Source organism: Mustela erminea, chromosome 10 (assembly GCF_009829155.1).
Source record: "Mustela erminea isolate mMusErm1 chromosome 10, mMusErm1.Pri, whole genome shotgun sequence".
Lineage (NCBI taxonomy): Eukaryota > Metazoa > Chordata > Mammalia > Carnivora > Mustelidae > Mustela > Mustela erminea.
In genome coordinates, this window is record NC_045623.1 from 26,178,748 (window position 1) to 26,205,806 (window position 27,059).

At 38.9% G+C, this 27,059-nt stretch overlaps 1 protein-coding gene across 1 annotated transcript in view; it reads right to left on the reverse strand.

Annotated features, from left to right (window-relative positions):
- Positions 1–27,059, reverse strand: part of LOC116567492 — a 545,558-nt gene that overhangs the window by 234,948 nt on the left and 283,551 nt on the right. Inside the window, exon 4 of the mRNA XM_032302557.1 lies at positions 23,216–23,308. The gene's annotated coding sequence lies outside the window, so the exon portion shown is untranslated. The remainder of the gene's footprint in view (positions 1–23,215; positions 23,309–27,059) is intronic.

The window sequence follows — 27,059 nt, forward strand, 5'->3', positions numbered from 1 at the left end:
AACTAGAGCGTATCATGCTTAGTGAAATAAATCAAGCAGAGAAAGACAACTATCATATGATCTCCCTGATATGAGGAAGTGGTGATGCAACATGGGGGCTTAAGTGTGTAGGAGAAGAATCAATGAAACAAGATGGGATTGGGAGGGAGACAAACCATAAGTGACTCTTAATCTCACAAAACAAACTGAGGGTTGCTGGGGGGAGGGGGGTTGGGAGAAGGGGGGGTGTGGTTATGGACATTGGGGAGGGTATGTGCTTTGGTGAGTGCTGTGAAGTGTGTAAACCTGGCGATTCGCAGACCTGTACCCCTGGGGATAAAAATATATATTTATAAAAAATAAAAAAATTTTAAAAAAAAGAATGCTATGTTAAAACACACACACACACAAAAAAAAAAAGGAAAGAGGGGCAGTTGAGGGATTCTAAGAAGGTGTACCTAACATAGATACACCAAGGCAAGAAATCTAATTCTTAGTCTACATATCATGATTCTCTTTTCAGTAGAAGGATTTCCATTAGCACCACAGTTTTTGTCTTTCTCCCAACCTTCTCACTGATCCTCATGGAAAGAGGAGTGATTTATCTGACAGGTAAATGTGGATGAAGGGACTGGGCAGTATGTGGCTCAGCCACAGCCCTACATTTTTTGGTGACCTGCCTGTTTGTAGAAAGTTGTCTTAGCAGTTTGGTGCCACCCAGGAAAGTGGGTGTTAGAGGCCCCGCCCCAACGATGCTGGAAAGCCTGTGATTGTCTGGCGCCAACTCTGACCAGTGAGACCGTCAGCCTCCGTCTCAATTTGAACGCTGCAAGGTCTATTCTTGCCTTGGAATTAAACTATGCTCTCCAGTATCTGCTTTATCAGTGGGAAAGCTGCTAATTTTATTTCCACCTGCCTTCCTCTCTGTCCACCTCAGAACTGTTCCTGGATAAAAGAGAGTTGATCCATTAGCTCACTAAAGAGTCAACAGAAAGAAAGAAAAACAACAACAACAATCATTTTCTCCATAGGCTCTTTGCTGCTACTTAAAAGGGGAAAAATTACATATGGTCATTGTACTTTTATTATCACCATAGCTATAATTTATTGAGATCACAGGGTACTTCAGGCACTGTGGGAAGCACTGTAAGAACAACATTTCACTTCATCTGTACAACAGATCTTGGGGGTTTACGGAGAAGCAAGCAAGGACTTATTTCTAAGGACTCATCAACTTATTCAACGTACATTTATTGCCTACTTATTGTGTGCCAGGATTAAGAGGAAAGCAGGCAGGTTTTACCCTCATGTAGGATGGGGTTTCACTGGGAGACATATATTAATTATTCACACAGAGAAATGCAAAATGGCAATAGTGATGAGTGGCATCCAAGAGAGGCACAGAGTGCAACAGGGACAATGAAAAGCAGTGACCAAACCAGGCTTAAGGCTCGAGAGTGACGGTGAAGGAAAGGAGGTGTGTGCATGGTGTGGCGGACTGGGAGATGGGAGTGGCAGAGAGGACAGGACTCCAGGGGCAGGGACCGCATGTACGAAGGTCCTGGTACTGGGAGGAAGTATGCAGAAGACAGAAGGCCCTCGAAAATGGCCCTGATGGCTGGAGTAAAGAGAATGAGAGGAAGACTGAGGAGAGGCAAGGTCAGACTGTACAGAGCCCAGCTTGTGTGTTTAGGCTTATTAAAGCATTTTTACTTTATTCACAAAAGGACTCACAAGCCATTAGGTGGTTTACAACTGTGTTGTGATGCAGTGAAACTCGTTCTTACTCTAATTTGGAGAGTAGATCAGAGTGAAAGTCAGAATGGATGCTTTTTATTAGTTAAGGAACTTTTGCCAGCACCCAGGTGAGACAAGCTGGTGACTGTAACAGAAAGATGTGTATAAATTAGAAAAATATATACAGGATAGGATGGATGATATATGTGGCATGAGGGAAACCAAGGTGTCAAGGATGACACTCAGGCATGAGAACAAGGTAATTAGCCAAGAGTCAAGAACTTGGTGCATCTATTTACGAAGGCAATCTCCCTCCATTATAAGAGAAACATAAACATTTCTGCTTCAAAACAATTTCACTGAGACAATAAGAATCCAGCAATCTGCTCAACCAGGTTTATAAGGAGAGATTCTTTCTCTCCTTGTTTGCAATGTCTTTTAAAATCAGAACCATTTCCATTTTAGAATTTTCCCAAACATGTGTTATTGAGAGAAATCAATACAAAATTGCCCTGGGATAGTTAAAACCTTGTCAAAATCATATGATTATGTTGCATTTCCGATATATTCCTTCCTTTGACAATTAAATAGTTTTGATGACCAGATTTAGTTGGTGGACTATAGACAGCACTACTTAAGGTGACTATAGTTTTGAATATTTGGTGAGATTTTTCACATCAACCAAAGTTCTAGTAGCTTATTAGTGCCTGTGAAAGGTAAGAAAGAAAGGAAAGGTGTAGTTAGCCAAAGGTTGGTTTTTATTTAGTGGATCCTATTTTTGCATCTTCTTTTCTCACATTGCAGATCCCTAAGACAGATATAACTTGACCAAAATACCTATTGTGCTTTGCAGCTGTGTGATACATGCTTTTCTAGTTATGGATTCACAAATACCATGTCTTCGCTTAGCTAACAAGGCTTTTTTTTTTTTTTCTTAAATGAGGCAGAATAGTTAAGTGAAAGCCCCTTAATTTGAGCATGAGCGCTTCATTCCAATTAAGCTTGAAGAATCAAAGAAAAGAGAGTTGATTTCATTTTTTTCTGAAGTGAAAAGTAGACAGCGCACTCAAAGATGAAAACGGTACAGTAGCATCTGCAAATCACACATTTTTATTTAGAACTTAGGTCAAATGTGAAAAACTCTATAAAGTAGGGTATGAAAAAAATGAAACTAATACAAAATATAGTAATGCATTAACAAGTAAATGGGAAAAACACCAGCCATGTATGTGTTATTGACCTTAACAGTGCAAGTGTTCGAAAGCCATCAATGGCACCATTTCACAATTGGCAACAGTATGCTATGCACCGCTATGTAATACTGGAAAGTAGCATACAATTACCATAACTTCTATTAATGTTCCTTCTGACCCTGTTGATAAAGTCGCCATTTCTAGAAACAATTTACTGTCCGAGAAATGTAGGCCTATAGCCAGTTAATCCATGCTACCACCCATATTGTTGGCTTAGTTCTATTAAGTTAATTACTACTGTGTCTAATTAGCCAAGGACATTAGTTAGGGTAGGCTAGGACATGCTGGAGGAATATATTCACTCAGAGATCTCAGTCACATTACACAAACAGCATATACTTCTCACTCATGCTATATGTACAGGTCTGGTTGGGGTTGGGTGGGCAGTGGACCACTAAGGGCCTCAGGCTAACACTCTTGCAACTATTTGGTGATGCTTCCATCCCAACAAGTAGCTTCTAAGTACCTCAGACCTACGTCATTTCCACTCCAGCCAGAACTCATCATCCAACTTCAAGCCCCTTTCAAGAGAGGCTGGAAAAAGCAGGGAGCTCATGGAATATTTAGGAAGCACTCCTGTATTTGTTACATGACATTAGCCAGGTGTCTACTATAGAAGATCAGCCAGATGGCGAACTTTGACTGAAAAGTTTTTTAAAAAAGAGTCTGAGCATGATTTCAAAAGGGGAACATCATGAAGTTTCAGCATTAAAAAGAGATTCTGGGGGCACCTGGGTGGCTCAGCCTTTAAGTGTCTGCCTTTGGCTCAGGTCATGCCCTGCCTCTGGCTCCCTGCTTGGCAGGAAGCCTGCTTCTCCCTCTCCCACTCCCCCTGCTTATATTCCCTCTCTCCCTGTGTCTCTGTCAAATAAATAAATAAAAGCTTAAAAAAAGAGAGAGAGACAGATTCTGTCTAGGCTGAAGAGGGAACACAATGACCATGGTTATAACAGAAGAATGATGTAAAATAATGAAGTAGTAGAAGGAAAAAAAGAAGAGCAATCTAAAATTCCACACCCATGGAAGAAGGAAGCTAAATATACTAATTAACAATGATGACCTTGATAGAATAATGAAAAAATGAAAATGGAATATAATATCTTAGCATCTCGGTTTCCTCATGAGAAGATTTGATGAAGATTTGACATCACATGATGAATCACAGAATAATTCTGAATAAAGGAATAATATATCTGCAGGCAATTCCAACTACAGCATTTTCAATCAAGTAAAATCCAGAAGGGAAATTTGTTAAGGATTTGAAAATAAAGAAGAAGGTGTCTATTAAAAAGATAAAACATAATTTTGGCAATTTAATAGATGTAGACATAATTCAAAGAGTAGGAATGAACCGCAATGACCCTTAAAGCTGTGTTATTATGGCGTTTGGACATTTGAGGAAAAAAGGGAGACAGAATTCTGAATGTAGAGAACATAGAAGAAAAAAGAGTGTGAAGGAAAGAGCATTTGCTTCTTATATTTTTAAATTTGGCAACATGTATCTATATATTAATGGTGTAGTACATTTTCCTCTATTTTACTCTTCATCATAATAATAGTGAAATAGCAATAATTTAAATTGATTGTAAATCTCTACAGCAATTACTTAACATACATTATGTAATTTTACTTTCATAACATCTTATGATCCAACTTATTATGGTTTACAAATGACAAGTAACTTACCAAGACCAAACAGCTCATAAACTGGATTTGAGCCCAGGTTTACTGAAACCACAGTCTGTCAATAAATCTTTCCTCTCAATCTCTCTATTTTCTATTTCTCTTTTATCCCCATGTCCTTTTTTTCCCAACCTTTTCCCATCTATATATGCCATGCTCTAGAGTTCTGAAAGCACCTTCCTCCTAAAAAATAAAAAATCAGGCTATATTGTACAAATTAAATGTGAGGGAGACAATCTAGGGAGTAAATGTGCAGGACCTAATTTTTTCCAATTCAAATACTATCGCAAAGCTTATTGGGTTTACTAGGGAAATGAAACAAAGAACAGAAAGAATGGAAAACACAAAGACCTCCATATTCAACTTAGACATCAAACCGTAACTTCACAATTACTGAACAACTAGCTGAAAAGCAAAATGGCAGCTCATCAATTAAGTAGAAATGGCTAGGGCTTCACAATCCCTTCACACATTATCAATTCTGGGACACAGAAAGTAATAGATCATCTTGGGATTTTAATTGTAGAGAAATTACAAGGTACTTTTCTCTTTTTTTCCTAGTCTTGTCCAGGATTTCATATTTTCAGGCATTTGTCTTGCATTTTAAGTTTTCATCTCATAACTTAAGCTCTATGGAATAATATTTCATTTCATTTTGTTGTTTATTATTGCAAAATATAATATTACCCAGAGTATTTCAACTGCCTGATTAATTTCCGCTTGAAGTCTCCTGGATATTACTTTAAAATTACTAAAAATGACTTACAGACTTCAATGAAATCCTACCACCCTTTCCCCAACCTCAACTCCTGCTTTTTTCTTCTTTCGATTATTGAACCTTAAAGTCAATAATAACCTTGACAAATATTATGGCATATACAATGGACACAATCTCTTAAAGATGGCAGAAACTTTGTTGTCAGTATTTCATAATACTGGGAAGTACAGCAAGATGTTTGGAAACCCCAAAGAGGAAAAGTGATTTTTACAAGTAGGTTACAATTTTTATTGACCTCCATCCTGAGTCCAATATCTTTGTTCTAAAGAGTGGAACTAGCCCTTATGAAAGAAAATCTCTTCATGTTAGAAATCCCAGCTGCCTTGTTTTCCCCAACTAAGTTATGTGTAAAACATAAAGAGAATTCTTAGATCTGCTGGGATATAGGGTTGCTAGGGTGACTGTTAAAGAAAGTGAGCCTGAGACTATCAGAGATCAATAAGAAAGGGAAGGCACTAGGGGCTAAAGTTAGAAATATTAAATCTTTGGACAAGACCTTTTTCTCTAAAGCTTAGAGATCTAATTGGTTTTCTTGGTTTTATCTCTCAGCAATGGTTACCTAACACACAGACACCTCTTTTCAGATCATACACTTGTTATCTCTCTCCTTTTTTTTTTTTTTTTATTTCTTTAAGACAGACATGAGATGAGTAAAAATTCATAACCAGGAAAGAGGTGCTGTTTTTGGCAGTCATATTTCATACCTCCCATTATCTCCTCACTGGGCCCTAAAATGTATACCCTTTGCTTATTTCTTTCCTATTGTCTCTTCAAGAAAAAGGAAAAAATGCCCCTAAACTTCAAACTAAAACCTCCTCACAACTATACATGGACATCCCCAAGTACATAAATAATAATAAACTGAAACTGAAAATATCCTAACACTATTGTAAAACTGTATTTGTCACTCTATGCAGTGGTTCTATGTGAAAAGAAGGGAAAAGAGGAAAAGGAATAAGGAGAAGGCATTGCCTGTCTCTTAAAATCCCTGACTTGAAGTGACACATATAATTCCATTGATAAGAACCCATCACTTGACCATACCTGGATATAAGAGGGGCTGCGACTTATAGTCCCTGGTTGGGCAGCTGTATTATAGTTAATAACTTCATAGTGTACAGTCTATAACATAGATTCTATAGAATGAACAGAAAATCACAGATTCTGATGGATAGTTGGCTATCTACAATAGTATTTAAATATTAACATTAATATAAATAAGTAAATAAGCATAAATAAAATATAATAAATATGCAATTGAATCTATCATGTTATGCTAAGGTGTGATTTATTTTTCTTCACTGATTAAATCAACAGTTTATTTGTTGTAGGTTTATAATGTGACTAGACACTCTTCTAGGTACTGGAGATACAATAATGAATAAAATAGAAAAAAACTGCATCCTACATGAAGCTTGCATCTTAGTAAGGTATAAGTAGAAACTAAGGAAAATCTACAGTAAATTCTAGAGTAGAACTATAAGAGATAAGTACCAGGAAGGAAAAAATAAAGGGACAGGGAATGTGGGAGGTGACTTCTATAGGATGGTCAGGAAAGGCTACTGAAAATGTGTTATTTGAATAGACCTGACGGTGGTTAGGAAGACACGCACAGGCCATCAGGATAACAGTGCAAGTACTGCCGGTATGTAGAAGGAGCACACAAGTCTCATGTGGACCGAGTGGAGTAAATAAAAAGGAGGCCTCTAGGAGATAAATTCATGAAGAGAGAGGGTATGGCTTTGACTCCAGGGTAAGAGTTATTTGAAGGTTTTGAGCAAAAGAGAGGAATGTTCTGCCTTAACGTCTTAACAGAATCACTCTGGGGGCAGAGTTGAAAACAGACGTAAGTAAGCAAGACAAGATAGAAGCCTGTAGACCAGTTAGGGAGTATTAAAAGAATTCAGGCAGGCATGGTAGTTTAGGTCAGGGCTCCAGCACAGGCAGTGGTGAGATGTGGTTGGATTCTTGGTATGCTTTAATAGAGCCATGATGATTTTCTGAGCATTTAAATGTGGGCATGAAGTAAATAGAAGAGTCAAAATGATTTTTGAGCTAAGTAACTGAAAGACAGTGTTGCCATCAAGGGAAGAGAAAAAGCTGTTTCAACCGGGTTTGAGGGATAGCAGAAAAAGAATTATTTTGAACACGTTGAGATGCTTATTAATCATCAAAGTGGAGATGTAGGCTAACAAACTGGGTATGCAAATCTGAAGTTCAGGGGAGAGCTACTGGAGATTAAATTTGGGAACTTTCCAGTTCTAGAAGGTTTTTACCTCCATGAGACTGGATGAAATCACCCAGGACTGAGTGGGTGAAGGAAAAGATCCAGGGCTCAGCAGGGAAGCACACCAACGCCAGCAAACTGGGCGGGATGACAAAATATGTGTCTCATTCTGCCGATCTGGGAAAGTGGACTCAGAACAATCAAAGATTCCCAACATTATGACGATAGGCTCATCCTTGAGAAAAGTACTCAGAAAAGTTGCAGTTAATAAAAGTAGATGAATTATGCACATGATTTTGGCACACCTGTAAATGTTGGAATACATACAATTAATTATAGTTACGTAATTTTTTTGGACTTGTTTTACTTAAGGAATTCAGAGTTCTGACAAATTATGACTTTCAGTGGACTTCCTATTGGTTCATTTTTATTTTGACTAACAAGGAGTTTCTCAGCACTAGCTTACTGCCCCAGAAATGGAAAGTTTCCATAAGGTGGATGCTCTAGTACACGCATTTTCTCTGACACCATAATCTGGAGGAAGAAGAGAGCAGAAAGGGCACAGATTCGGCAGCCAGAGTTACAAGAATAAAATCACCAACTGTAAAATTTAGAGGATTCCCAGGCTGTGTGGGCAGCTCAGTGGATTACCCGTCTGCCTTCAGCTCAGGTCATGGTCTCAGGGTCCTGGGATCGAGCCCTTTGTCTGACTCCCTGCTCATCGAGGAATCTGCTTCTCTCTCTCCTTCTGCCCTTCCTCCTGCTAGTGCACTCATTCATTCTCTCTCTCTCTCTCTCTCTCAAATACATAAAATCCTTTAAAAAAATCCTTTAAAAAATGAAAAATTTTTAAAATTTAGATGATTCCAGCCTAAAAACTTTAATCTCAAAGAATCTTGTTAACTATTCATTTTACCAAAACCTATTTTCCCTTCCTAAATACTACATATTTTTCTGCTTTCCTCTTTATCTCCAGTTAATGAAATTTTAAGACAGTAATACCCATTTGGAAAATGCTATGGGCATTAAATAACAAAGAAGTATACTCATGGTTACTAAATAAAATTTGAAATAGAGACTGGGAAAAGTATGTAAGAATATTATAGCTAGTACTTACATAATGCTTTCTATGTGTTAGGTCCTTCTCTCCTGGGAAGAGTATTTCTTCTTCTCCTTCTTCTTCGTGGAAAGAGGATTTCTTCTTCTTTTTCTTCTTCTTCTTATTATTATTATTACACATAGCACTTACACAATATTTTCTATAGTAGGCCTTTTTCTTAATACTTTATATCTATTTAATGTAATCTTCATAATAGTTCCACAAGCAGGTATACTCTGTATTTTGCAGATAAAGAAACTGAGGCACAAAGGGGTTTAGTAATCTTCCTCAGATCTCACTACTACTAAGAAATCAGGATTTGGACACAGACAGTTTTGCTGCCAAATCCCAAACCATGCTATGCTGCCTCTGATGCATCATTATCCTCAAGTTTTTCACTATTTCATTTACTGCCCATTTTTTAAGCCTGTTCTTGACCTAATTCTTTCTAGTTAATTAAAACAAAGATTTCCTTGAAAGAGTTCTAGAATGTTTGTGATTCATTGTTGCAACAGAGGGTATACCAACCACGATTCATTAACTTCATTCACTCATCCAGTTAAAAAAAAAAAAATACCGACTATCCCAAACAAACAAACAAACAAAACCCCCAACTACTGACTATCCAATTTGTGACAGAAATTAAATTAGGTAATAGTCTTTGTCAGTCAAAAGAGTGTAAAAGTGTGTTAGGCATGTAAATGTGATTGGAATTTAGTTTGACAAGGGATAAGCATCTACGCTGGATCCTTTGGAACCAAAAAGAGGAGAGACAAAAATGAATTATTCCAATCCTTGCCCTAGACCTAGGAGAGGAGTCGGCCATTTGATGAAGGAGGAAACAAAAAGTACATGCAAAGCCAATGGAGTTAGCAAAGACATGGAAGCATAAACAATTACAGTGAAGAACTAGAAAAATCCCAAGTAGTTAAGGTTTATTGATATCCATATTCATAATCAAAGATATCGAGTACCCACGAGGTGCCATACACTGTGCTAAATATCGAAGATTCAAAGAATAAGACACAGTCCCTATCCTCAAGAAATTTATAATCAAGTCATGGGTAACTCTTTAGAAGGGACATAGTGTCTTTAGCATGAATTGCTTGAGACCTTTTCAATTGTCCCTGTTTAATTCTAGTTTCTCATGAGTGGCGAAAATCAGTACATTATAATATATGGGGTTGTAGTCCTTGTTGGAGAATATTCACATTTCCACTTAGTGGTCTTCATAAGAAAGAAACAGGACTTAACTTGCCGGGCCCTTGTGTAAATGGCTATAAAGCTTCAACCTCAACTTAATGGCAAGGGGACAGACAGGAGATGGAAATATCCCATGCTTTAATGTGTTTTAATGTGCTTCTGCTTCTTTAGCTATAATGTCCCTCTTAACAAGAGTTTAAATTTGGCAAAATGGATATCAGAATCATAAAACAGTAAACCTCATATAGCTATTTACTATAAAACAGAAGCTTAGATACAAAATGATGAGAGAAAGAGAAAGTAGGCACAAAAGTTATCCTTAACATCTGTGCTGAATAAAGTTAAAATATTGGAATTTCAGATGCTGAAAATAACATTTGTGTTTGCTAGTCAAGAGTCTTCTTTAGTCCATTTGAGAAAAGCATGTCAGTCATTCTTAATGGGCTCTGCAAAACCCTAACCCTGTCTTTGCCAAGACTCTCATATAATAGTTACGTGATAAGCCCCACTGTGCTTCACAGTAAATCAGGGAGTTCTACAGCTAAGTTACACGATAAGCCTTGCTATATTGAACAGTAAATCATGGAATTCCTCAATAAAGTTACACAGTAAAACTCCCTAGCTTATTTATTTATTTTTTTCTTTATGGTATTATCTCCCAGTGTGGATAAAGGTCAGCAATATGGCTTCTGCTCACCTGCTTCCCATTATCCCCTTGGTGTACACATTCCTGGAAAATGCTTTAAGTCCCTCCTATCACATCGAGAGAATGGTGAATATTAAACTTGACAAAAGCAAAAACAAAAGATCTCAAAATTGGAGTCCACACTCATGGTTTGGTGAGGATGGTGGTGTGTGCAAAATGGTATGTAAAGTGAGAACTCCACTGAAGAAGCAAAAATTATGAAGCTTTAACATACATTTTTGTTCCTGGGGAATCAATGGAATATGAGGTAACAGCAACATCAGTAAACATCCTCTAATGATAATGTAATGTTTAGAAATTATTACATTATCAAGTTGAAATCTTGTTTCCCTAAAGATATTAACGTATACCTGAAGATACCCAGCACTTTATCCAAGTGTGGCAGGTACTAATGGACTCTGGGAAACAGAGTAATGATAGTCTGTCCACTTCCTCTGCCTTCTCCCCATGATACAGAACAATCGTAGAAATCATAAACTATACTAGTGGGTAGGAGGAGATATACAGACCGGCATAAATTGTGGACTAGTGAGGTCTTTTATCACAAGAGTATGTACACTTCGAGATAGATTTCATTCTGTTTAGTTACATATAACTCACAAATATAGCAGCATAAAATAAATACAGTATACTGAGATATGAACATGGACACTAGTGTGTACTTAAACCTTGTAAGTCTCAAATATAATTATCAATTTAAAAAATCAAATATTACATCTAGCTTCTCAGAAAAGATTTGCAAGCAGAGTAATGCGTTGCCTGCTCATATTACTAAAACTTCATTACTCCACAAAATAGCCTACAGTACATTTGTAAGTATACTATTATCATAAATAATTAAACCCAAACAATTCTGGTCAAAATAAATAACCAAAGTACATTTTGTACTTTAATAATCTTGTTTTGACTGTGGGTTTTTTGGGAATTTGGGGGGGGGGAATTGTTTTGTTTGATTCTTATTTGCTTAAGTGTTAATTCCCTTAAATTGGTAACCCACATTTTTTTCTCAGTTGTCAATTAAATTTAATAAGGACATATTGTGTAGACAAACGATCTTATGTAAAATACTGTTAGTGCAGCAGTACAAGAAAGAAACTTAATAGGAATTTCAAGTTTGACAAACTCAATGGTAAGCACATTTTTACCTAGAATGTACGTGTGTATTCTTTTTTCTATTATTTATAAGCATGCTTCGAGAGCTCAGTCCATTTAAGTGAAAGCCTTAAGGCTCAAAATCTAAGCTTACAAAAGCTTATACTCTATTTTTTATTCCAGAAAGAAAAAAAAATAATATGTTTAATTTCAATGATCCACATATAGTAATTAGGAGCCATGCAGCAAGACCAAGATTCAGCTTTATTATTACATTTCTCTCTGATTTTCTGGATGGATGGAGGGTTAGATGGATGGACAAATAGATGGTCTTAGTTGACAAAAACAAAAATAATCCACAAAAAGAAAGAAGTGCAATTTGTTGGGCATCTAGTGGGTCAAGATCTGACCCATGTGTAATACACATAATCTTTAACCTTTATAGCTACACATCAGTCACATTTTTGCACATGGTCAAACAGGTTCAGGGAAATTAATTTTTCAGGCTCTCATAGCTGATGAGAGTCAGAGCCAGGATTTAAATTTCTAAGTATCTCAGTACAAAGCCTGTGTCTTTTCCCTACACTACACTTTCCATTAGGTGTGAGAAAGTGGTCCCATGGTCTCCCTCTGAATAGATCAGATCTCTTAAAGATGGACCAGGGTCTCCCATTAACAGTCTGGCTCCAAAGGCCAGCGGGAAGACAAGTTCATTTACTTTCCTTTATTTGATGGGCTGGCTGCTACAAATCATGTCAAAAAGGGAGACTGAGTTGTTATTTGGTGCTCCTATGTAATAGTTTTCTTCTGAACAGGGTGCTTACGGTATATAGTGAAAACAAACAAAAATAAACAAGAATAGAAAAAAAAAAAAAAAAGCATCACATCTAAAGAAATATCCCAATTTGGAGAAAGACTTTCTAGTTAAAGAATCTTCTTCTTACAATTCTTCTTTTTGGGGGGGTATGTTTAGAGTAGTTAGCTTATCTGTATTCAGATTCAGATTGTTTTCTTAACCATGTGTCTTCGGGAGAGAATATAAGAGGAAAGGTGAAATATGTAGAAATTGTTTCTTTAGTAATTCAAATTTCTATGTACTGAGTTGTTTACTCATCTACATTCAAAGCAGATTTTTCCTTGCATGCACCACTAGTTCAAAAATAGCCGTCATCAGGACACTCCTGGGACTGGCCTAGAATGCAATGGGGTGTTTTTGCAAGGCTCTTAGCCATCTCTGGAATTTGTAAAAGAAGGCCAGTAGATGTCTTTTTTATTTTAAATCTAATTATTTTCCTCATAAGCAACCTCATAAGCTTCGTGAAAGTTTCACAGCCTCTGATGATGTCTGGCTACTAGGGAGTCGTCACACTACTTCCAACTCTTGGCAATGCAGTGAAAATCTCTTCTACCTGGAGAGGTACCATGAGGGGAAGAGAGAACTTGATCCTTGTCATCCCTAACTTTAAGAATTAGATCCCAGGAGCAGGATTTGGAGGTCTGTGCTTCAAAATGAACAATATCTCCAAGGGAAGATTGCTTCATTAAGTAAACTGAAGACTTTTCTCTGACATTCCAAGTAGTATGTCCCTTGTCCCTTGTATTGAAGAATGTGCACCTGCTGCTATCAGAAGAAGGAAGAGAAGAGTTTTGGAATGTCAGAACACTCATGCAAAGATCCTTAGCTTTGGTGCAGAGGGCAGAAAGAGAAACCAGTTTGTGTCTACCTACTTCTCAGGTGAGGGGATTTACTGCTGTAAATGATAAGAGCAGAGCAGACTAGAACATTTTTGGCCCTGTGTGTGGACAATGCAGAATGACTAGGGATAACCAGATCTTCTGGCAGATACACATTCTCCAGAATGCTTTTAGAAATATATTTGCGAGGAAGAAAAGGTAGGAGAGATGGCAGAACCAGAGGACAGATCTTAACATCTCCATGAGCAAGCAACTTGCGTCAATTCCACTTAGATGTGATTGGCCAAAGTCAGTCACACGGGCAAGCCTGATGTCAGTGGGTGGAGAATATAAAGATTTTAGGAGAGGGATAGCAAATCACTGGAAGCCATAATATAATCCAGAACAATTTATTTATACATGTTTTATAATGGGATGGATGGGGCCCCCCTGAGGTCTCCTCTCTCGATTCGAAAAGAACCTCTGGTCTCTGAATCCTGATTAGTGTCTCTTCAAGAGGTCCTTTGCTTTGGCTGATCTAATCCTGACCACTTTATGACAGCTTTTAGCTGCACAGGTAGAGAGCCTCAGCGCATTGACTTCTTGGGGGGGGGGGGGTCCTGTAAGAAGGGGAGTTGCACTGGTTCTCAGCTCAGGCCAATTGGGAAACTGAATGCAAGCCCCTTCCAATAGACTGTCACTCCCAGGAGCCAAGCAAGCCCTTTCTTACCTTCTGGTTGTGTACTGCTGCCCAGCCCCCAGAGGCTCCCAGAACACATGCCTTGGTGTCAGCTGGATTCCAAAGGATGGTTTCTCCACACCCTGGACTTACTGACTCCTGACTAAAACACCCCGCTGTGCTATTTACAGAAACTCCCAGGCTCAGTCCTCTCCACTCTGTGTCCAGATCCACGGCATGTAGCACACACCCTAACTTAGAGATTCTGCCACTTGCCTATGCTTACGAATCACCTTGGAGGTTTTTTCAAAAGCGGACTCCCCAAATACTCTTATCAGATGGTCTGGGACTGGGCCCAGGCGTCTGCATTTAACAGTCTCTGGAGGCACCTGCCGCGCTGAGGGAGTCCGCAATGGTTGTAACAGTCTAGCCCACGATCTGCTGCAAGGGCAGGAGCACGAAAACGGCTGCCGGGTGCAGAGGGCGCTCAGCGAGGCTGTGCCCAGGTCCAGAGCAGGCATGCGCAGGGGCTGACTGTATGGTCAGTGACAGGACACCTTAAGCAATGGAATGACCACACTCTCTCCTGCTTCTCTCTACCACACTTCTCAAGAGCAGCTATCAGCGACTCATAGCACCAAATCCAGAGGCCTTTTCTGAGAGTTCAGAGCTCCACTTTTGGCAGGTGCTCCAGTTCCAGCCCCTTCCTGCCAGGCTGGGGTGTAATGCTGATTCTATATGAATTCGCTATTTCCTTTGCCACTTCCTTTGCTGCTTCCCACACTCCACACAGTCTAGAAATCCACAGGGTTTTTTCTAGGTCAGCCTTTATAAAATTATAATAGATTTTTGTCCTCACTGTAAAAGTAATATAACTTACTGTAGAGGATTCAGAAAATGTAGATTTGCAAAAATAAAAAAATAAAGACCAACTATAACAGTGCCACCCAAAGTCAAAAATCAGGGCGGGAGACGAACCACGAGAGACTGTGGACTCTGAGAAACAAACTGAGAGTTTGTTTCAGGTGGTGGGGGGGGGGGTTGGGTGAGTCTGGTGGTAGGTATTATGGAGGGCACGTATTTCATGGGGCACTGGGTGTTGGTACATAAACAATGACTCTTGGGACACTGAAAAAGTAAAATAAAATTTTTAAAAATTTTAAAAATGAGATCACACTGTATATTCCGGTCTTGTAACTTGCTTTCAGTACAGTAAACTTTCTTCTGTTATATTCTTCTGAAACATCATTTTTTGTGGCTGTGATATATTCCATTGTGTATTCCATTTATTTAACCAATTCTCCATTGTGGGACATTTATTTTCTACTTGTTTTTAATGATAAGCCACGGTTCAACAACAACAGGAGAAGTAGTATATTAGCCAAAAGTTTTAAAAGTTAAAATTTTCCTTCCAAGCCCAAGTTCTTGCATACAACTGCCATATTACTTGACTGGAAAAATTAGCTTTGTTATTATGCCACTTTCCTGCCATGGAAATCTCTAATGTCTTTTATGCACATGGATGCTTCAGTCTTGCATTCGAAGTGTTTCATTCTTAGAACAATCTACACACTCAGCTTTACACTCTACCTGTGCTGAATAAATTCATCCACTACAATCATATTCATCTATTCACTGTTCCTTGAAAGCCCAACTGTTCTCATTTCCGTGGCTTTGTTTATACCATTTTCCTCTCCTAATTCGTTCTTCACCCTCCTCTGCTTTCTTCAAAGGAGCAGAGACTCCATAAAGCTTTGTGTGAACGCACCACCCCTGCACAGGTTTCTCTCCCTTCTGAGCTTCTGCAGTATTTAATGCCTGGGACCCTCATTTGGTCCTTGCCACTTGCTGCCTTTTATTGTCTATCTTTTTGTAAATAGTTATATTCTTTCCTAAGATGTTTGTAAGCATTTTTCTACTCAAGACGATTACTTTTCTTTTTTGTTGTTAATTCCCCTGCTGCCAGCACCTAGCCTTGTCCTTGCATTCAACAGATGCTCAATAATGTTCAGAAAGAAATTAAACATTTTTAATAATTATTAAGCTCTGTTTGACAACCACTCTTCCATGTAATTTCCAAAACAGCTCTGAGAAGTGTGTAAATTATCACAATTTTCCATGCAAGGGAAGTAAAGCTCGGAGATGAAAGGACATGCTAGTATTTACACAATCCAAAGGACTTTGGATCTGTCTTGTTCACTTCTGGATTTCAAATGTCCCGCACATTCCCTTGCACATAAATAATTTCTTTGCCATAAGTTTGTGGTTGTGGGGGTTCCGTTTGCCTCTATATCCCAGGTTCTGTATTTACGATAGCAAAGAGTTTATGGATTTGGTAAATTCTAACCTATCTGTCATGCAGAAGTAACTTAAAGCTGATTTGCTTCTCATGAAATTTGAAAGAAGTATTAACTCTAAACAACAGGGAAGTAAGTACTAGAAGAATTTCTTGTCCCACCAGGGGATATAAGACAAATATATGCAGCTTCAACATTGATTTAGATCACTATTTCCCAAAATTCCACCCAAAGAACCTCCATAGGATATCATTACATCTTCTGTTTCTTACCTTTCTTTCACTCTTTCTTTGGTGTGTGTGGGGTTGGGGTGTTCTCTAATCAAATGTACTTGGGAAATGCTGGTTTCAACGAAGTTTCTTTACTATGACTTTAAATGTGCTAAAGCTAGATTATGAGGTTTGTCCCTCTCCAGGGATGAACATAATAAGAAGCATTTCTCAACAGAATTTTGCCATAGAACCTTTGACTCACAGCTCCAAGACTAGAAGTCCATAAAACAGGCTTTGAGAAACAGTCTTATGAGTAAAATTGTATATGAGATTTTCCTAATGGAATCCTAAAGGAAGTATGGGTGTGTTGTGATCAATTCCTAAAATTAAGAATACTGTCAAAAATAGATAATCTGTATGCTCTTTAGTTCATTGGAGGGGTTGGGCAGTACGACCTGGGTATCGTCCATGATAATGTTTATACCCTCATATCTTGAAGCCTAATATTTTCTGCCTCATTATCAAGTTCTCTTCCATTCATTTTGGGAATCCGATTCAAGTGAGACAAGTCAGATGTATGTTCACTGTGTGCAGTGAATATTTATTGTGCTTTTCTCACAATAGCCCCTTCCCCATTCTTCTGATATCAGCATCTGATTTCTTTGGGAAACTGCCATTCCTCATCCCTGTGTGATTCTTTTTTTTTTTTTTTTTTAAGATTTTATTTATTTGTTTGACAGGGAGAGAGAGATCACAAGTAGGCAGAGAAGCAGGCGAAGCGATGGGGGAGGGGGCAGAAGGCTCCCCACTGAGCAGAGAGCCAGATGGATGCGGGGCTCAGTCCCAGAGCCCTGGGGATCATGACCTGAGCCGAAGGCAGGCTTTAACCCACTGAGCCACCCAGATGCCCGTCCCTGTGTGATTCTATAGGGCCTACCAAATATATATAGGGCAGTGGGCTGAGCAGATGACACAGGCCTGGCAAATCACCTTTTGCCTTGCCAAATCACATTCACCTTGCCAAATCACATTCACCTTGCCAGTAATTAGTTAGTGGAGGGCAGGCAGTCCAAACTGAGCCAATCAGAGTCTGTCCCAAAGCTCTTTTGATTTGGACTGGAGAGGAGGTCTTTCATATTATGTTATAGAAGATGGAAAACTGTGTCTCTGGAGCTACCAGTAACCACATCCCCATAGAGCAACAAATGAAAAAAAAAAAAAAAAAAGGGTAACCATAAGGAAAACTAAAGCTGTTCAGAGACAAATAGTGATGAGAGGAAAGGAGAAAAGAACAGGAGAAAGGAAGCATGGGAGAGAGAACGAGCACATGCAAGAAAGCAGAACAAGGGCGGACATTTTCTCATTTCCTGTCTTTGGTGCTGTCTGGAGCTTGTGCTACCTTGGACTCTCAGTTACAAGACTAAGTTGATCTTTCTCTCCTCTCCTCTCTTCTCTCTTCCCTTCCCTTCCTTTCCCTTTTCTTTTCTCTTCTTTTTTTTTTTTCTTTTCTTAAAAAGCTCCTGGTGCTAACAGCAACAGCAAAACTGATCACTACAACACCAGGGCAGTTTTACGTTAGTGCGTCAGGGAAAATGCATTCTCCTACTTAATGGGGTGGGTATCCGGGTCCTGGGGACCAGGGTGAATGACAAGACTCCGTAGGTTTTTAAGTTTATAAAGTAGTACTATTAAGACCACGAGAAAGTTTATAAAGTAGTACTATTAAGACCATGAGAAAACCTATAATCCAACTCCCTGACTTTGCAGTTAAAACAAACAAACAAACAAACAAACAAAAAAACCTGAGGCACAGAGAGCTGAAGAGACCCATCTAAACACATTAACATCAGCTGAAGTACCACAGCCAGGACTCCACTGGAGTCTGTGTTCTTTTCCATTGTAATGTATTTGCCAATGTGGTCTTCATCTTGTTCCCTCCCACAATGAGAAGGAGTAGGACATGGCATTGTGTATTGGGAGGCCGTTTATGTTGGCAGAGAGAATACCGGACTTAGAGCAGAAAGTCTGAGTTTGAATCCCAGGTCTGTCATTTCCTGAGGCAAGTTACTTAACCTCGCTGAACTCGAGTTCTCTCACACAGAAAATGAGGCTAGTAATATATACCCTGCCTACTTCAATTGACGATTTTTGTAAAAGCACTTTGCAAACTCTACAACATGATTCAAGAGATATTCTAAAAATTATTCTCTGTCATCATAAATATGCTTTATTTTCCTATTTTGTAAAATGAGGTTTTTATAACTCATTTCAGGGGCAGTTACCCCTTTATCCATATAGGGTAATGACCTTATATTTTGCAGTAACTATTTCATCTTACTCTCACACTGAGAAATACAGCCAACCTAATAGCCATAGGGTATGCTTAATTCTAGATGTGCATTTCAGGATGGTAGTATAAACACATGCCACAATTGATAGGACCTATCCAATTTTTCTGATCCATATTCCTGAGGGCAGGGTCAATTGACAGAATTTTGTTTTCTCAACAACCCCAGCACACGGATCGAGGCTTGATTTTTCTAAATAAAAAGTCATTCACATTGAATTTTTTTCTGTTACAAATATCAGCATGATAATCCTCCTTTTAAGATTAGAAGAGGGAGCATGGGGTGCAAGCCCTCAGCCTAAACCCCCTCAACAAAACTTTTGTTCATATATCTCAAATTATAGAACCAAAGAAAAACTTCAGGACATATATACGTGGGGAGCAGGCAAGTTTCATGATTGTGAAAGCGGCTGCCTTTTCCACAGGAGATTATTCCTCCCTATGCCAGTAACATCAGAATTAACTTTGCGACTTCCTTTGACCAATAAAATGTAAGCTGAAGTGACACATGACTTTCAAGCAGAAGCTTTAAGAACCATCAAGTGATTCTGCCCTCTTTCCTTCTCCCTCGGCCGCGACACTAACATCTCAGACTGAAGATGCTCCTTCAGTCCTAGTCCCAGAGCAAAGAGCCAACCCTCAGTGAAGATGTAACATGACCAAGAAATACACCTTCATTAATGCGAGCCATTACATTCTGAGGTCTTTTGTTACGGAAGTATGACTTAGCCTAAGCTCCCAGACACAGTGTGTGAGGATATGTTAAGTATACTGAGAGCTATCACACACCAGAGCTATCTCCTTCTCAGCACAGACAGAGCAACTATAGCGTAAGAGAGAAACCCAAACAAGAGGAAAGTAAAGAACATACTCTGAGGAAACTACGTGTTTGTCATAACTTATCGTCAGCCCTTTTCATAGTTCAGTTTATTTTGAAATAGATAAAATTCGAAGACTCTTAATGATGATCCTAAATATTTTACAACTTCCAGTCATGCAATAAAGGTACCCAGGCCCTGCTAAATTGAACACTCTAATACCAATCCAAAGACATTCTTTAAAGTGAAAAATAAATCATAATCATTCAGTGGCACTATTGACTTTTATTGTATTTTACCAGAAAGAGTAACATGAAATTGCCCTTGTGAATTCCCCCACCATAAATTCCTTTACTGGGCCAGCCATCTTTCCTCTCTCTTGCAAGTACATTTGTACAATGTCATTTGGTCTTCAAGAGCTTCCTCCATAGTTTTACTCACCAAACGTCATGCAGATTCTAAAGGACAGTAGATTTAAAATCCAATTTGAATAGTTACCAATTTCACATAGAAACCCTGGCAATGTATATCTGGTCATACTATTATCTGGTTTTTGTCTCTCACTAAAAAGCAAAGGATGAATGTGCTTTCCCTGCCCCCAGAAGAAAATTGATTTAAAGCATAAAGTACAAAGTTTGCCTCAAATGCCCTTTAAATTGTGTATCTCCAAGAAAGAAATAGAAATAGAAATAATGAGGAATATGTGAAACAATTTCCAGTATAACCTAACTTACTTCTTAATCTCTCTGTCCAGTGGCATTATATCATCACAAATTATGCCTGGTTTATACAATTTAGGCATATTCCATTCTAATTTGTTTATAGATTATATCAAGAAAAAAACATGGAATCATTAACGATAAAGAAGCACCAACCCTCTGAGTTCCTTTGTTGTATTTATATCTCAAGAAATTGTGTCTTTAGTTGTGAATTAAAAATGAGTTGTCAGGTTCCTTTAATAATTAATGTTGAAATGAACAACTGTTTCAAGTACAACACATTCTATTTAATGTTAAACAGCGTTATATTTACTGTAATTCCACCTTTCATCCTAATGTCAACTTCTAAATCTTTAATGCTTTAATCACACTTCTTTTTCTGATATCCCTTGTGAGTTCCTCAAACCAATGCCCACTCCTTTGTGATAAGGTGGGCATTTAATGTTGCAAGGGTTAGTCAGCAGCAATTGTTAATTATTAAGGAAAACAAAATGCAGCTGCTGGAAAATTGTGTTTGTTCCCAGCAGGGCATGTTACCTTTAATCTCTACTGACACCGAGGCAAGCAAAGTCATAAAAGGGAGATAATGCATTTCAAGAACATGGCCCCACAGAAAATTAAAGAATTTCCTATAAAATTAATGAGCCTAATTACCAGATAATGTCTGCAGATGCCTTTCAGTAAGTTATCCGCCTTTCTGATAGAGAGCTGGAAAGAGGGAAAACCACGGGGTGAGGCCCCAAGGAGTGGCTTAGAGGCTGGTTGGGTGCAGCCACAAGAAACAAAAAGAAAGTCAAACTTAGGGGCGCCTGGGTGGCTCTGTGGGTTAAAGCCTCTGCCTTCAGCTCAGGTCATGATCCCAGGGTCCTGGAATCAAGCCCCACATCGGGCTCTCTGCTCAGCGGGGAGCCTGCTTCCCCCTCTCTCTTTGCCTGACTGTCTGCCTACTTGTGATCTCTGTCAAATAAATAAATAAAATCTTAAAAAAAAAAAAAAAAAAAGAAAGAAAGAAAGAAAAGAAAGAGGTCAGACTTTGTCCCACAAGGCTTACTGTTTTCTCCTGAACTGAAAAGAGGATGAAGGGCGACTATGTGGTAAGCACGTGCTATCTGCGAGGTCCTGCTGGAGGCGATGTGTACTACAGTTCTGTCACTGACCGTGTTTGGGGCCTAGAGCCATTACTCACCGGAGCCTTAATTCTCTCACCTTTAACATGGGTTCTTTCAAGGATTCATTGAAGATATTTTATGTAAAGCACTTACTACGGTGCTTGCCACCAAACCATCATGCACTCACCCTTACCAAACAGTTATTTGTCCCTGTAATTCTGAGAATGAGATATTATTATCTTCACTATCATTACCACTCAGTTCAAGTAGGTCAAGAACACAAAATGTGAACCTGAGTCTCTCAGGTTACAAACACTGACCTAAAATTATGTCTTAGATATGTTAAGATGGACCACCCCCCCCCAAAAAAACAGATAAATAATTGAATAAAGATTTACTCCCCTCTTCAATGAATATATTTTGTTTTTCACTTAGTGTTTACAGAAATTGAAGTGGGAAAGATGGCTATGTGGCAATTTCAAGAAGAAAGAGCCTCAGCGAACAGACCCGCAATACAGCTTGAATTTCCGTAATATATAAATGTCTACTCGGCGCTGCTCAAAACCGACAGCCTCATTCAGAAGTCAAAAGCCACAATTATCATCCAAAAACTATTAAATCCAACTACTATGAAGGCAATTGTACAAAGCCTGAAAATACTTCAAAAAGTTTCTCAGACTTAACTGCACCTTACAGTGCTTCTAGGGGAGGAGGGAATCATGGGGCCAGACTCCTGGGAATCAGGAATTGATAAGAATCCTCAGAACAGTCCTAAGGCAAAATAGTCCTTAACCATTGTTGGTTTGTAAATCACTTTAAAAAGGTGTTGAGTCCTGTGGATATTCCACTAAGAAAAAAATGCACACAATAAACTTCAGGTTAGGAATCTGGCTTTTGCTTTTGACCCAGTGAATTTTAAGAGTCTAAAGTCTAAGATTCTTTGAAACCTAAATTCAAGACAACTATAAGCCAGAAAAGATCTTTCTATACTGTCCTTATCTCATGAGGCTTCCCTGGGGACTGGGGTTGACACTGATGTGCTCTGTGGTCCACAGCTAGCTGCTGAGTGATCACTGGGTGCCTGGGGATACCAAGAGCAAAGGATCGGCTCAGAATTGAGTTGGCACTCACTGCTGTGGGATATCCAGTCTAGCCTAATGGGGAGGACCCCTCAGAAACTATATCTTTTCAACCCTCCACATATGCTGGTCAGGTGCATTACTCCTAATAGTAGATCTTACATGAAATACATCTTACTATGAATTGTCTATTCCCATGGGATTAAGTAAATATAAAGGCATTTTTATAAATTATATGGTACTATATGGAAACCATAGCTAAAATTCCTTGATCTTTTTATTTCAAGAGAAAGGTGGAGAAAAGACAAGGAAAATTAACCTTTCCTATTAGTTCATGTAATACTTACAGCAATGCTCAATAATAATTCTGTTTTACATTCAAGGAAACACACACCACAAATGTTTAAAAGTTTCTCCTTAATATCCTAAAAATGTTTACCACACTTCTCCATGACGCAAAGATTAAATAAATTGCTGAGGTATGAAACTTGGGCAGAATATTCCTTAATGAAGATATTCCTTACCGACTTTAGATTGATGTTGTGCCAATAAGGGAAAACTGCATTCAGCAGCTGCACCTTCTCAGTTGTAGAAGAATATTCCATAATGATCAGAACCTGTGTAACACAAAAGGACAACAAATCTTAGTTGTTAAAATCCTATCTTCAGATTCAGGCACACCTGGATTCAAATCCCATTTCCACTTACTTAGTGTGTGACCTTGGAAAATTTACTTAATGTCTCAGAGCCATTTCTTTCATTAATAAGAGGGAAACATATGTCTCATGAGGCTGCCATGTAGATTAAGGGAGAAATGCAGGTTAAGTGCTTAGCATAGGTCTGATACAGAGGAAGCCGTTTGTGTATGTCATCATTTGTTCTGCCACTTATCACGTATTTATTGCATGATCAACACATGAATGATCCCTTTACTGTTTGTGGAAAACTGACTTTCCAGAAGGGTTGCAGTAACCCATCGTCATAGGCTACTCTGTCTTTCTTTAGTTTTATCTCCTTTTTCTTGAGCTTTCTCCCTTGGCTCTACTTCTACTCACACCATGCGTTTTCTCCATTCATTTCTCCAGACAGAGCAGGCTTTCCTTTTTTTCCGAAGGGGAGCAGAGATAAATAAGGCCAAGCATCTGCCCTGATGACCTCATTGTTAGTGAGACAGAGCAGAAACCGTCGGTGATTACCTTATGTGGGGTGCTGCTGGGGCCTCTAGGAGGAGTAGAGAGCCCATCTCCTTAGCTGACATGGGTAAGGAACTACAGGCAGTCTAACACAGGAAGCAGAGTATCATGACCGATGTGGTTGCTGGCGCAGCGAGTGAGGCAGCCACACGGCAAACAATGAAGGCATAATCAACCTCAAGAAACTGGATTTCACTCTGAAGCAAATGAAGAATTAACCGTGTGGGGAGGGAATGATGTAAGGGAAAGGCAAGGGTTGAAAGGACGACTTTCAAGGGTGAGGCTGGAGGCACAGAGGTGGGGAGCGCCAGCCCTGAGCTAGAGATACATATGGAAGAACAGATTTAGGGCAAGAATGACTTCAGTTTGGAATACTGATCTGGAGGTGTGTAAGGATGTTGAAAGGCCCTTGCTGCTTTTTTTCTGTCTAAAAAGGGAGTCTGAAGTATGGAGCCTACTATTTGTGCCCCAGGCCTACTGTACCAAGTACAATAAACTGGGGAGTGGGTGGGGGGCTTAAAAATAATAGAAATTTATTCTCTCATGGTTTTTGAGGATAGAAGTACAAAACCAAAGTGCTGGCAGGCCATGCTCTCCTCCAAAAGCCTTAAGGGAGAGTCGTTCTTTGACTTTTCCTAGCTTCTGGTGGTTGTCAGAAATCCCTCGTGGTCTTGGCCTTGCAGATGCCTCACTTGTGTCTCTGCCTCCATCTTCACAGGGTGTCTCCTCTTCTTTCTGAATTTCCTTTGCCTCACAAAGTCACCAGTCACTGGGTTAGGGCCATCCTTAATGCAGCATGACTTCTTTTAACTTGGTTATATCTATAAAGACCCTATTTCCAAATAATTTCACCTTCACAGGTTCAAATCCACACAAATTTCAGGGGAACACTATTTCATCCACATCATGGTGTCATCGATGGCTGATGGGCTTTGAAGACACAAGAACACTATGCACACCATCTATGCAAGACTAAACGTTGGTAGGAGAGGTCACTAGAAGCACAGACACTGGAATGAACAAGAGCCTGTCGAGTAGCATAAGAAAATCTCAGCCTGCCCTGTCCATCTTCTTCTTTAAACTGAGTAGACCTTAGGAACAGAGATGTCCCAGAGGTCTACATAAGCCCTTGGAGTAAGAAAAGGAAAGTAAGAGGGTTGACTAAAGCCACCCTCCTCACTTAGATGGTGGAAGAGAGAGTTTTGAATGAAATAGGGGATTAAGATTATAAATAGATCAGACAAACTGTTAATAACTGTTAGTGGCTGAAAAGTTATGGAATCTTCTCAGATGTTATGAGGGGGCAAAAAGAGAGGCTTAACATAGTAAAGCAGAATTCAATTATTAGAAAATAAAATTCACATCTACACCATAAAATATGGATAGAAGTCTCCTGTGATTACAGGCATTTGGGAGCTGTCTAATTAGGCTGAGATGTCACGATGAAGTCATGGTCAAAGTCCTTCACTGAACCCATGGGAATGGAGGGTACTTCTACAAGACAATCTAGTGTACCATGTCTGTGAAGCAGGACCTAAATGCAGCCACAGAGAGAATTTCAGTCAGAATGAAAATAAGGAAAGTTGTTGTGTTCAGGAAGCCCGAGCAAGCCCTGGAGGACTTGTATTACACTGACCTCCTTTCCTAACCGTGCCTTTTTCTTGTCCTTTTACCATCTAAGAAGGAATTTAAGTTTTACACAATAATATTATCTCTTCCTCCTGAAAGTGCTCTCTTTCTCCAATCCAGTCATGATGGTTTCTGGCAGAAACCATTCGTCCTTTGTAAAATACTCAGTGTCATTTTTCAACTAACTCCCTTATCCCTACCTTTCCTGCCCCTGCCAGTCAGCCACATTCTCTGAAGACACTGTATGCAGAACAGGGTAGTAAGAGCCAAACAGGGAAACTGAAAAGTGAAAAAGAATCCTGGAGTTGATCAAAATGAGGAAACTTTGCTTAGCCATGTTTTCAATTCCCTCTGGTCATCTGAGTAGGTATTCTGAGCAGACTGTTTGAACTGGGGTTCACCATGAGCTACATTTTTAAAAGTCTACTTTTCCAGTATAATCATGCCCAGCTAGAGTTACTTATTTCATTCCAGCTCAGTAGGAATCCACAGGCTGCATAAAAATACATTAAGGAATATTTATAAGATGGCAAACAGGACCAAATGTATGGGAAAGAATAATATTGTGCACTGCTCATTACAAACATGATTATTTTGTGTATGTAAACGGATGTGTTGTTAAGGCACAGTGGGTTGTTTGAAGTTTACAAGTTTGTTATGGATTGATTTATTCATGAAATGCTTTGTTTCTATGACAACTTTATTGGTTTGCCTGTGGTCTAAATACATATAGGCATGGCAGGAATTCCACGGTACAAAACAAATTACACACTCCCCCCTGAATCACTTGCTGCCTTTAGGGAGTGTAGCGAAAGGATTTCCAACCAGGGCAGACATCACCATACACAGGGACAGCATTAGAGAGATCACATAATAAAGGGGAAAAAGGCTTTTTAAAAAGAACAACTTAAAAGTCTCCAACGGCCTCCAACTCTGTAATATAAGGAAAGATGGAAATGAGCGACGAAATGCCCAACATAAGAGAAACACAATCTACCCACAGTGCATGAGGTTTTTATTTAAGAAAAAACACTGATCAAAGACCCCTATTTCCTGCTATAAATAATACCCCTTGAAGGATACCATTAATATTCACAACAGTTGTGTAACTACAAAAGAAACTGAGAATTGTTGTTTAGAGAAAATAATAATGGGTTTTTGGAAGATAAAAGGAGAAGGTGGAAGAGAAGAAAGGGAAAGGAAAAGAAAGATATTTACTGTGGACCAAGGATAATCAAGGAAGGAATGGCTCTTAGTTATCCAGTGAAACTTAAGTCAGGGAAATCATGCCTGAGGAGACTCAGACATTCTGAAAGCTGGAAAAGAGACAGCAGAATTGAAATAACGTTCTTCACCCTACCCCAGGATTGCATACATCAGAGGAAAAATTAAAACTAGGAAGATTATTTAGAATAAAATTTTTCCTCTTCATAAATTCAAAGAATGTGATGTTACATAAGGAAACATATAGAGTCTTACATACAGTGAGATAGTGTGTATTTGGATAAAAAGTTTATATGAAGCGGGATATATTTTTCCAAAATCA